This window comes from Ailuropoda melanoleuca, chromosome 8 (assembly GCF_002007445.2).
Source record: "Ailuropoda melanoleuca isolate Jingjing chromosome 8, ASM200744v2, whole genome shotgun sequence".
Lineage (NCBI taxonomy): Eukaryota > Metazoa > Chordata > Mammalia > Carnivora > Ursidae > Ailuropoda > Ailuropoda melanoleuca.
Genome location: NC_048225.1, coordinates 14,167,903 through 14,178,171, shown reverse-complemented (window position 1 = coordinate 14,178,171; position 10,269 = coordinate 14,167,903). Strand labels below are relative to the sequence as shown.

The window sequence follows — 10,269 nt, the reverse complement described above, 5'->3', positions numbered from 1 at the left end:
AGGTCACATCAGTCATAAGGCTGCTATCAGTGTCCTTGCTCATCTCTCGTCCTGAGTCTGGCTTACAGACTTACAGCTTTTCTTTCTTTCTTTCCTTTTTTTTTGTTTTTTTTTGGGGGGGGGTTTGTTTTGTTTTTTGTAAGATTTTATTTATTTGACAGAGAGAGAGACAGAGAGAACACAAGCAAGGGGAATGGCAGGCAGAGGGAGAGGGAGAAGCAGGCTCCCTACTGAGCAAGGAGTCCGATACAGGACTCGATCCCAGGGTCTGATACAGGACTCGATCCCAGGACCCTGGGATCATGACCTGAGCCGAAGGCAGACGCTTCACCGACTGAGCCCCCCAGGCGTCCCTCCTTTCTTTTCTTTCTTCCTTTCTCTCTCTCCCCCAAAGGAGTAAAAAGCAGTGTTTGGATACCTGTCTTCCTTAAGGATGGAAAGAAGTTCAAGATTTTTGTTTTTGTTTTTTAAACTTACTCTTTTAATATCTTCTCAGGTGCTCTTCTCTTGTTCTTTCTGCTGCTCTGGATGCGGAGCACGCTGTCTGAAGACCAGCCTTGTCTAGAGAGGAAATTTAATTCTGAAAGCTTCAGACGGAGTGAAAAGCCTTTCAGAATTTTTCTTTGGCTGCTGAAGGCATTACTCATGGTTACATTACCTTAGAAGTTTTGCACATTGAGCTCTTAATTCTGTTACCAAATGTGAATTTATAAAATGCATTGTGTTTCCCATGGGGCCTGTTACCCCAGGCTTCTTGGAGAATGTCTTAGTTCTCTGCAGCTCCCAAAGTGTGCACTGGTGCTTCGGAGGGAATGTTGTACGTCCCTGTGCAAAAAAATTGTTGGAGGCCAAATCCCGAATCTGAAAGTTCTATTGTGTTACTCCGTTAAGGTTCCAAATGAGAGCCTTAAGAAGACCCATAGGGAGTGGACCAAGACTATCGTTTAATTGTGCTACTGGAAACTTTGCTGCCAGAAGAGGCAGCTCCATTCCTCTGACCCCCATGTCGGACTGTTGGACTATTAACAGCTGCATTTCTCTGTGGTTTTTTTTGTGTGTGGTGCTTTTTTTTTTCTTTTCTTTTCTTTTTTTTTTTTTGCAGGAGCATGTGCACTGCTGGGCCATATGCACAGACATCGTGACTCTTGAGATCTTTACCACATCACAATTAATAAACTGCTTTGCGCTTTCTGGCTACTTTTTGGTGTGTGTCTACTTATAAAATTAGAGCTGTTATATGCAAGGGGAGGAGGTTGTGGTTTCCAGCAGCAAGCAGCCGTTCGTCTCAGCTGTACCCCTGCAAGAACCTGCATAGATTCAGTGGTCTGCTGGAGCCAGCTCACACAGCAAGAGCTGATGGTTAAATTTTTAGGAATTTTGCAAGCCTATTGTTAAATGGTAGCTTGAAATAGGCCATGGTGGGAGTATTTACGTAAGTTGCTGGCTTACCGTGCAACCATGTGGCATAGTCCTTGAGAGAGCAAGTATTCAACAACTTTTCTTTTTATTATTTTTTAAAGATTTTATTTATATATTTGAGAGACAGAAAGAGCAGGAGTGGGGGGAAACGGCAGAGGGAGAAGGACATGCAGGCTCCCCGCAGGGAGCCCCATGAGGGGCTTGATCTCAGGACCCTGGGATCATGACCTGAGCCGAAGCAGACGCTTAACTGACTGAGCCACCCAGGCGCCCCTTTAACAACTTTTTGAATGATACAGGAGAGTTCCAAAAAAATAGGTGGCCATGTGTAGGTCAAGCCAAGGTTGAAGGTGTGTACATTGAGAACACTTACTTTGAAGTGGCAAATTACAAGCAAAAGATACCTTGAAGTGAAGAAGCTTTGTGTTCTTATCTATGATGTCCAAATTGCGCAAGGGGTTCTGTGCAGGAATAACGCACTACCTGTGTTTTGTAAATGCTGACATCACATGGTCAGAGGAAATCAACATGGTAAGTTGGAGGACTGAGCAGGCCTATCCTTGGAGGCAGGGATTGAGTGGCTGGCTATATTGTATTGCCGGGTTGAGAGAAAAAAATGAGAGGTTAATGTATTTTTTAAAAAATTAAATTTTATTTTTTATTTTGAGGTTGCTGTATTTTAAACAGAGCAAAACGTTTCATGTTCATCTTAAATTTATTGTATTTTGTTTGCATGCAGCTAATTTTTTTCTCGGGGAATGTTCGCCTAATGCTGTTGGAGACCTCGCCCTCGCCCTCGCCCTCGCACTCAGAGAGCTTGTAATCTAGAAGGGGAGATGGCAAGTACGCAGGTCTGGAATATGAGGCTCTCCTCAGTAAGTTATGTTTATTACCTCCTCTTAGAGCAAAAGTATAAATAAAAATTGGGTCATGGGCCAGATGATAGAAACGAGAACCTTGATTGAGAGGTTCCTGTTTGCATCTCTGTAGCCACTTCAGAATGCACGCAAGTCTCTGGAGTCGGACTGGGGTACTGCACTCGTAGCAGAGTTCCTGCGTTGCTTCCCCCGGGTGCCTCTCCTCACGGGTAAGCCATTGCTTTGAATTTCTTAAGAAGTGATTCAAACTTTTCTCTCTCGGAAGAAGGCTGGTTCTGAAGGTTTTAATTTGATGGCCACATTTGCAGGGCTGTCAACCTCTGCAGGAAGAGACTGGACTAAGGTAGGCTGCTAGGTGCAGTTTTCCTTTCTGTGGTGTAGAGTCGCCTCTGTTACGATCCTCAGGGAAAAGGGGGGTGAGAGGTTTGCTCTTAATGAAAGAGTAGATGATGATGGTGGTAGTGGGACTTTAGCTTTTAAGTTGCCTGTGTTTTTAGGTAGAGCAGTGACTGACTAGCCCTCCTGACTAGTTGTCCTCCTGACTGTTGTCCTTCAACTTATGGCAGGACTTCTCCCTCACTGTTTCCCTTCTCCCAATCCTAGACGGGCCAATATATATATATTTTTTTTTTTTTGAAGATTTATTTGTTTATTAGAGAGAGAGCGAGAGAGAGAGTGCACTAGCAGGAGGGGCAGAGGGAGAGAGGGAGAAAGAGAGAGAGAATCTCAAGCAGACTCCATGCTGCGTGTGGAGCTGGATGTGGGGCTTGATCTCACAACCCTTAGATCATAACCTGATCTGAAACCAAGAGTCAGAGGCTCAACCGATTGCATTACCCAGACGCCCCTAGACAGATGAATATTTAACCTTAAGAAGTCAGGAACTTAAACCCCTCGAGAGAGCTAGGCTCTCTCCCTTACTCGTTGTGCCCTTGGCAAAGCTCTGATCTCATGAAGGCCTATTGTAGGGTGGTTTGGGTGTAACCCCGTCTGAGGAGGGAGCGGCAGTAATGACTTCCAAAGTTCCCTTCAGGTTAGAGGGTTGACCAATGTCACTGAGACTGTCTTACAAGGAGCCATGTAACCTCCCAGCCCAATGTAGGATAAGTGGTCTTGGAAGGAAAAATGAGGATGCACTTCAAGAAGTTCACACCTCAGGGTGGTTACATGGATTTATATACCCAAAAACAATGAGAGCTTGGAGGTGTGCAGCCAAGGGTAAACTGAGGGGACTTAGCATGAAGGGTGGGTAGGGAAGGGGGAGTGGGGTGGGCTGTGTAAGGAAGCCTGTGCGGTTGTGTTTGCTCAGTGGTTGGTTGTCCTCACAGGAGGCAAGCACCTGCACTCAGAGATAGCACCTCTTCCTTATTTTGTCTTGTGATATTGTAATATTCGGGGGTCATTTTCACACCCTGTGTGGTAGCCTCCTTGTCATGAGTCTCTTTTCTGAAGATGTTTTTCTGCCATCATTGTGCCAAGGGAAACAATTCCTCTGCACTGTTAATAGTGGGAAAGGGGATCCTTATAATTACAACTCCCCGGGGGGTGATAGAAGACATTTGCCAGGAGTTCTGTTGTGAAAGCACCATGAGCTCAGGTCAAAATGTTTGGTCAACGCATGAGCTGCCTTACCATGCAGAATTATCTCAAGAACATTTGCTGAGATGTCAGGATCTGGAGGAGAGGGAGGGTAGAAACTGAGAATTTAAATGGAGTCTTATTATGAAGGTGCTTAAAGAGCATCTGATGCTTTGGTTGGATTTCTAAAGACAGACAGAGATTCATTTATATAGATATTCTGTGTTTGTATATGTAAAATTCTGAATTTCATTATTCAGATATATATATATATAATTAGGACATCTATATTCGGCATACACACACATACACACACACACACACGCATGTATATGATAGGAATTTCTGAATATTTGCCAACTAACAAGGAAATCGAAACTTGATTAAAGTGTTCTTGGCCCTGTTAGGTGTTGTTCTCTCGTTTGACGAGTGGTTCCTAGATCCCAGCCTGGGCCTCACTCCGTGCTGGCCCTGGTCATGCAGAGGCACACAGGCTCAGCTCTTGGCTTCATAGAGCTTAGAGTCTTGGGAGGAGAAGGTGGAGAGCAAGACTTTAATCAAACAGACACACAAATAAATAATTAGAAATTGTGACAGATGCCATGAAGGAGAGATAAACAGTACTGTTCAAACTGGTGGCTCCGAGTCTGAGCCGGTGAGCGTGGCCCGGGAGAGATGTCCCTAAGGAAACCACATTAGCTTGCGACCTGAAAGCTGACCGGGAGCTCACTGGGTGAAGTGGGTGGGAAGAACATTCAGTGGGGGGGAGGGGGGGTTAGATTCATCCTGGTGGGATAAATGAAGTTCACAGCAGTTGGGCTTTAAAACGCAGAAGTCTGATCCTTTCACGTTAAGGAGATTGAGCGATTTCCCAGAGATCAAAGAATTAGTTAATGGAAGGTCTGACCCAGGAGGAGAATTTTTTAGAAATTCAGTGCTTTTTCCATGAATTCATTGCTTCTCTCTTCATTTACAGAGAGTTCTAATGGTGCATGTGAGTACTTTGAACCAAAACGGTCTCTTCCATTCATTAGATTGTTGGCACATTTTAAAAAATCTGTTTGAAAATGGTTGAGTGTCTCTGAGTGACTTGAGTTTGGTGACCAGATTCAGAGTCTCTTTGGGATCACTGGTGTCCTCTTAGAAGAGAATGGCCTGGCTGTAGGATATCTAAGTTGATTTCAGTGTAATGGTCCCGTGGGTAGCCAGCAGCACTTACCCAGCACACGCGAGGCACTTTACTGGTGGTGTGGCACAGGCCTGGGACACTCGTAAACAAGAACATATGCTCCTTCTTGAGACTCTGGACTTAACGGGGTTTGCTGTTAGACCTATAAATCAGTTGTTACACCTCCAAGCCGATGGTGACCTGCTCCGGGAGATGTACAAGAATTGGACAGAGCAGGGAGCACAACCAACCCCTGAGGAAGAATGCATCCAGAATGTGCAGGGATCTCAGAAGTCCCAGATATGATGAACTAACACCGTGATATGCTGTAAAGGAAGTCCTTTATTACGCTCACCCATGTATGTGTGCGGCGGGATGGGCGTCAGAGCCAGAAGAGGACTGTGGCTATCTTGAGAGAGATCTGCGTTTTCATCAGATGTACTTATGTTTGGGGAAACTTAATGTGACTTTTGGTATATCTGAGTCAGTTAATTATTATCAACATTGTGATGGGATTCAAAAATTGAAACTTAAAAGTTTCCAGTTCATTCTGATTCATCATTTGCCATTCTATCTAAAGGTAGATGCTCAGAACCCAAATCTCTCCTAACAACAAATTCTGTTTCCTATCTGATTTTAGGTTTTGAAAAAATAGGATCTTATGTGGTAATGATTTCTACTTATCAAAGCACTATTATCTACATTATCAAATATGATAATATTTGATCCTTGCAGTATTATCCCCATATTATAGGCAAGGGGACCGAGGTTGAGCAAGGTCAACTGACTTCTCTGCATAAGTGGGGCCTAGGGTGGGACTTCTTAAACAGTTTGACCCTGATTTTCCAGATGGAAGATTTTGTTGGTTTGAACTCAGGNATTCTGATTCATCATTTGCCATTCTATCTAAAGGTAGATGCTCAGAACCCAAATCTCTCCTAACACAACAAATTCTGTTTTCTATCTGATTTTAGGTTATGAAAAAATAGGATCTTATGTGGTAATGATTTCTGCTTATCAAAGCACTATTATCTACATTATCAAATATGATAATATTTGATCCTTGCAGTATTATCCCCATGTTATAGGCAAGGGGACCGAGGTTGAGCAAGGTCAACTGACTTCTCTGCATAAGTGGGACCTAGGGTGGGACTTCTTAAACAGTTTGACCCTGATTTTCCAGATGGAAGATTTTGTTGGTTTGAACTCAGGTAAGGACTCTCTTAGGTAATCATTTTGCAAGTTAAAATGGCCGCCATAGGTCCTAGACTTCCCAGCAGAGCTGGGTAGGGTGCTATGATGGTATTACACAAAAGAGGTCTTTCCTCCTAGAATGTTCTAGGTAGAGTTCCTTCAGTGTCAGGATGTTCGGGATGCAGGGGTCATGACTGAGACTAGCCATAGTAGTTGGTAGGAACCCAAGCTGGTTGGATTGTAACTCCTTGGAATTGGTGTTCTTCTGTTTCCTTAAAAAAATGTGGGGCAGGGGCGCTGGGGTGCTTAAGTGTCTGACTCTTGGTTTCGGCTCAGGTCATAATCTCAGGGTCCTGGGATCGAGCCCCACATCAGGCTCTGCGCTGGGCATGGAGCCTGCTTAAGATTCTCTCTCTCCCTCTGCCCCTCCTGACTCTCTCCCTCTCTTAAAAAAAAAGGGGGAAAAAAGCAAAAAAACCCCAAAACCTCAACGTGGCCATTTCACACAGCTTCTTTCTGCCACAGAGCTTGGTGAATACCTTAACTGGGTTGAAAATTTTCTCCTTATTTGTGTATCTCCTTTCCCACATGTCCTGAACATTCTCTGTATGTTTAAAAATAGCAATTTTGGGGGTGCCAGACAGTTAAGTGGCTCAAATGGTTAAGTGTCTCCCTTCGGCTCGGGGTGTGATCCCAGGCTTCTGGGATCGAGTCCCACGTGGGGCTCCCTGCTCAGTGGGGAGCCTGCTTCTCCCTCTCCATTTGCCCTTTCCCCTGCTTGTGCTCTTTCCCTCTCTCACTCTCTCTCTGTCAAATGAATAAATAAAATCTTAAAAAAAAAATAGAAGTAGCAATTCTAATTTAGTTAGATAGATAGGCAGAGCTTTCACACTGAGTCTCTGTGATCTCCTGTTTGTGTGAAACCCTAGGTTGTAGGATGGCTAGGGTTGTCAGCTCAAGAATATCCTGAAATTAGTTGCTTTTTTCCTCTCGAAAAGCCACTTTCATCTGACTTCCCTTACAGCCAATCTAAAGCGGCCCCCAAGCGACTCTCCAAACATGCTCTGTTTTGTTTCATCATAGCAGATTCCAGCATCTCCTACTTTCTTGTTCATTCATTTGCCTCTTTTTTCCCCCCTCCCCCCCCCACTTACAAACTGCATGTGAGCGGGGACCCTGCCCTTCTTGTTTGGGGCTGCATCCCAGAGCCTCAGACGGAGGCTGGCCCACGGAGGCACTGACTGTGGGTTTGTTAAATTAACAAACTTCTCTTGATGCTGTTTTCTGATTTTAGTTTTCTTTTACTTAAAGATTGAAAAATTGGCGAGCGGCATGTTTTGCCCACTGAAACTCATCCTGATGCCAGTGTTACTGGGTAAGTTGAAACCAAGGGACCATGGAGGGGACTTGATTTCTCGTAAGTCTCGTGCATTTTCAAAAGCCAATTTTATATATTTTCATTTCCCCTTAGTTTGTTGAAAACAGTAAACCCTAATGTGGAACTTCGGAGTTTTGCTGGAACAGCTGTTTTCGAAGCCAGGGAACAAAACCTCTTTCTTGGAAAGCTGAATCTTCCTCTGTTTCTATTAGATACAGAAGGCCTTTGGGTCCTGAACTGGGGGTTCTGGAACCTTCCGATGTGCTACAAGGAAAGTGTCTCCCTGGCATTCCTGCACTCTCAATTGTGGCTTTAAAACCACAGCAAGTCTCAGATCAGGAATTGAAATCACCAGAGAGCCCCAGAATCCCTGCAGCCATGTTCATGCTGTTGCCCCTCCAGCTTTCTCGTGCTTCTGCAAACGCACCAAGCTCTTCCACAGTCTGGGGCAGTTTCTTTTGCCGGGAGGTTTTCTCTCCTCACCTTCCCTGAGCAAGCCTGACTAAGCCTTCCTTACCCTTCAGGGTTCTCCGTAAGCTCCACTTCCTTTGAAAAACCTCTGGCTGTCCCCCCTCAGGCTGGGTTGGACTCTCCCGTTCTCGAAGCCTCCCAACCCTCAGTGCTCAGGGCTGCTGCTTGTGGCTCAGCTCTTCTAAGTTGTTCATCCTCTCTCCCCCGCCTTTATCCACAGACCTAGCTCTGTAGGAGGAATAAATGACTCAGGAGGTGCTTTGCTCTTGTCTTTCATTTTTCTCTTTATTATTGTTTTGTTTTTTTTAACTGGGCATGGTAACCTAAACACTGACTCAGCCAAGTACAAAAAGAACCACCTTTGCTCTAATTCCAGGGAACACAGAGTGTACACACACACACACAGGCAGGCAGACAGACACACAGACACCCCAACCCCACCCCCTGGAAAATAGGATGTATTTAAGAGAATTTGTTTTCACAGAAGTAGGGCTGTAATGCTCTGGGGTCTTGAGACATTTCCTCCGGGGTGCGGGAAGCAGCCCACAGGCTTCTGCCCTCCCAGCCCGAGTTGGCAATCCCGTCCTGGAGGTGGTGGCTTGGTGGAAGTAGGGTTTGTATTTCTCTGTGGAGAGGTTTGCCCTCCTCTGTAGAAAGTCTCATTTTCTTCAGCCATTTCTCTACAAAGATGACCGGTCCGGGGTAAATTTCTCTACCCTCTGGCGCCTGCTTTCTAGCTCCCCTTCCCTTGCTTCCACATACAGCGCGCTCCAGATTAAACCAAATGCGCTTCTTACACCTTTAACCACACGTCAAGCTGCTCAGTTCTTCCTTACAGGAAAATTCCAAATCGGTTTTGGAGCTAATCTTGATTTCTTTCAAAACAAGCCCCTCCAAAGGGTTTCGAGTTCATGTTTTCTTTTCCGTCTTCCCTACTGTGTGCCTGCTGTTGGGCAGGAAGTTAACTCTCTTCTCTCAGGGCGACAGCTTGCACAGAAACACTGGCACATTTTCTGTTTATTCCCACATGCATTCATTTGGCTCTTCCTCCATATAAACTGGCCAGCAACTAAACGTGTCTTTCTTGATGTTGTTGTCTCTTTGCATGGAGCACATCTTGTGAAAACAGAAATATCCATGTAATGGTTTTCTCTTTTGGTGAAAAGAGAAAGTACTTGAGCAATATACAGATAGTGGAGCGGTGTCATGCATGCCAGACACCCTGAGGCTGAAAAGCCGGGGCTGAGGGCAAAGCTGGATGGGAAGATGGGGAGAAGACAGGCACAAAGGAAATTCAAGGGAGAGCCGTGCTCCATATTGGCCTCATTTTTTTTTAACGAATATTTTCTTTTCTTTTCTTTTCTTTTCTTTTCTTTTTTCTTTTCTTTTCTTTNAAATTCAAGGGAGAGCCGTGCTCCATATTGGCCTCATTTTTTTTTAACGAATATTTTCTTTTCTTTTCTTTTCTTTTCTTTTCTTTTTTCTTTTCTTTCTTTTCTTTCTTTTTTTAAAGATTTTATTTATTTATTTGACAGAGAGAGACAGCCAGCGAGACAGGGAACACAAGCAGGGGGAGAGGAAGAAGCAGGCTCTCAGCGGAGGAGCCTGATGTGGGGCTCGATCCCGGAACGCCGGGATCACGCCCTGAGCCGAAGGCAGATGCTTAACGACTGCGCCACCCAGGCGCCCTATTCTTTTTTTTTCTTTAATTTTATGTATTTATTAGAGAGCTCGCAAGTGCATGAGTGGGGGGAGGGGCGGGGGGACAAGCAGACTCCAGGCTGAGCACAGAGCCCAACGCAGGGCTCGATCTCAGGATCCTGAGATTATGACCCGAGCCAAACCAAGAGTCTGACGCTTAACCGACTATGCCACCCAGGCACCCCTGTATTAGCCTAATGACAAGGACCTCATGACAGCCAGAATCAGCCAGCCGAGATAAGCTTTTGTAAAGGAGCTAAAGAAAAGGAAAAGAGGAAGGAAGCAAAAAATACCTGTGAATTGGTTTTTTAAATGGGGAACCCATGGGAAACTAGGAGCAAGAGACATCTCATTTCCTGTTTATGGGTGTCTAAATTCATGACCTGAAAGAAGGATGTCAGGGTTTCTCTTCTTTCTTTAGAAAGGAGCTTGGAGAAAGGAAATTGGGAAATGGGGAGGGGACTAGCTGGGAGAATGGGAGC

The 10,269-nt window shown here is 44.9% G+C and overlaps 1 protein-coding gene across 3 annotated transcripts in view; it reads left to right on the top strand.

The window, feature by feature from the left end:
• Window positions 1–266: 266 nt before the first annotated feature.
• The window catches only part of JAML (junction adhesion molecule like), a 28,116-nt gene continuing 18,113 nt past the window's right edge, over window positions 267–10,269 (top strand). Inside the window, exons 1-4 of one of the 3 annotated variants that reach the window (XM_034665871.1) lie at window positions 267–1,204; window positions 2,159–2,294; window positions 2,410–2,506; window positions 7,549–7,612. The gene's annotated coding sequence lies outside the window, so the exon portion shown is untranslated. Of the gene's footprint in view, window positions 2,043–2,158; window positions 2,295–2,409; window positions 2,507–7,548; window positions 7,613–10,269 lie in introns of all 3 variants that reach the window. The other 2 variants (XM_034665870.1, XM_034665869.1) reach the window with 2 other exon arrangements.